The sequence below is a fragment of the Oncorhynchus clarkii genome, chromosome 5, assembly GCF_045791955.1.
Source record: "Oncorhynchus clarkii lewisi isolate Uvic-CL-2024 chromosome 5, UVic_Ocla_1.0, whole genome shotgun sequence".
In the NCBI taxonomy this organism is placed as follows: Eukaryota; Metazoa; Chordata; class Actinopteri; order Salmoniformes; family Salmonidae; genus Oncorhynchus; species Oncorhynchus clarkii.
Window position 1 is genome coordinate 71,716,405 of NC_092151.1, and position 2,150 is coordinate 71,718,554.

The window sequence follows — 2,150 nt, forward strand, 5'->3', positions numbered from 1 at the left end:
AAGATAATTTGTAAAATCCAATTAACTTCACAGATCTTCATTGTAAAGGGTTTAAACACTGTTTCCCATGATTGTTCAATGAACCATAAACAATTAATGAACATGCACCTGTGGAACGGTCGTTAGGACACTAACAGCTTACAGACGATAGGTAATTAAGATCACAGTTATGAAAACTTAGGACACTAGAGGCCTTTCTACTGACTCTGAAAACACAAAAAAAAAGATGCCCAGGGTCCCTGCTCATCTGCGTGAACGTGCCTTAGGCATGCTGCAAGGAGGCATGAGGACTACAGAGGTGGCCAGTGCAATAAATTGCAACATCCGTACTGTGAGATACCTAAGACAGCGCAACAGGGAGACAGGACGGACAGCTGATCGTCCTCGCAGTGGCAGACCAGATGTAACAACACCTGCACAGGGTCGGTACATCCAAACATCACACCTGCGGGACAGGTACAGGATGGCAACAACAACTGCCCGAGTTACACCAGGAACGCACAATCCCTCCATCAGTGCTCAGACTGTCTGCAATAGGCTGAGAGAGGCTGGATTGAGGGTTTGTAGGCCTGTTGTAAGGTAGGTCCTCACCAGACATCACCGGCAACAACGTCGCCGATGGGCACAAACACACCATCGCTGGAACAGACAGGACTGGCAAAAAGTGCTCTTCACTGATGAGTCGCGGTTTTGTCTCACCAGGGGAGATGGTCAGATTGCCGTTTGTCGTCGTAGGAATGAGCGTTACACTGATGCCTGTACTCTGGAGCGGGATCGATTTGGAGGGAAGGGTCCGTCAAGGTCTGGGGCGGTGTGTCACAGCATCATCGGACTGAGCTTGTTGTCGTTGCAGGCAATCTCAACGCTGTGCGTTACAGGGAAGACATCCTCCTCCCTCATGTGGTACCCTTCCTGCAGGCTCATCCTGACATGACCCTCCAGGATGACAATGCCACCAGCCATACTGCTCGTTCTGTGCGTGATTTCCTGCAAGACAGGAATGTCAGTGTTCTGCCACGGCCAGCGAAGAGCCCGGATCTCAATCCCATCAATGAACTGAAGGCACTTGCATCTGATGGTCATGGTGCTTCAAGAAAACTGGGAACTGGGAAAAATGAGGTAAAATAACGGTGTCAATGATGTTCAGGTCAGAAAGTCGGGGCACTAAAAAGATGCCTAAATGGATGCAGGTGGAAGGTTATGGTACACTGTTGTCTTGAACGCACTGAAGATGTCTGAGTTCCGAGTTGTTTTGTACACGGCATTAGCCTCAGCGGAAGGAGGGAGAGAGCAGAAGAGGGTCCTATTTCTTTTCTTTCCTCCGGTGAGACTGACCAGAGTGAGAGGACACCGTCATCCACCTGATGGCGAAACTTGAGTCCCCCACATTCTCAAATTGCATTTTTGCCCCCCATTACAATTGCACTGTGATACAAAAAGTGGCTGAGTCACCATTACAATAACAGGGGAGGTTAGCATTTTTGACAGGGGGGGGGGTATTTTTAAGCAATAAGGCCCGAGCGGGTGTGGTACAGTATATGGCCAATATACCACAGCTACGGGCTGTTCTTATGCACAACGCAATGCGGAGTACCTGGATATTGGCCGTATACCACAATCACCCGAGGTGCCTTATTGCTATTATGAACTGATTACCAATGTAAATAGAGCAGTAAAACAATATGTTTTGTCATACCCGTGGTATATGGTCTGATATACCACGGCTGTCAGCCAATCAGCATTCAGAGTTCGAACCACCCCGTTTATAATTGTGCATCTATAACTTTCTCACTCATTGTTATTTACGATGAATTCAGAATTATCTGTAATCATGGTATCATCCACATTAATGTAGAAGTATTTAGAAACATATCCTAGTATATACATATATTTTACCCCGTTTTTCTCCCTAATTTCGATCTTGTCTCATCACTCCAACTCCCCAACAGGCTCAGGAGGCGAAGGTCAAGTCATGCGTCCTTTGAAACTTGACCCGCCAAACCACACTTCTAAACACCCGCCCGCTTAACCCGGATGCCAGGCGCACTAATGTGTCGGAGGAAACACCATTCACTTAGTCTGCCTGCAGGCTCCCGGCCCACCACAAGGACTTGCTAGGGCGCGATGAGAAAAGTAACCCCCCCCCCCCA

General features: G+C 48.1%; 1 pseudogene; it reads left to right on the top strand.

Moving 5' to 3' along the window:
- Window positions 1-226: 226 nt before the first annotated feature.
- On the top strand, window positions 227-922 carry LOC139410199 (uncharacterized; annotated as a pseudogene).
- Window positions 923-2,150: the final 1,228 nt, after the last annotated feature.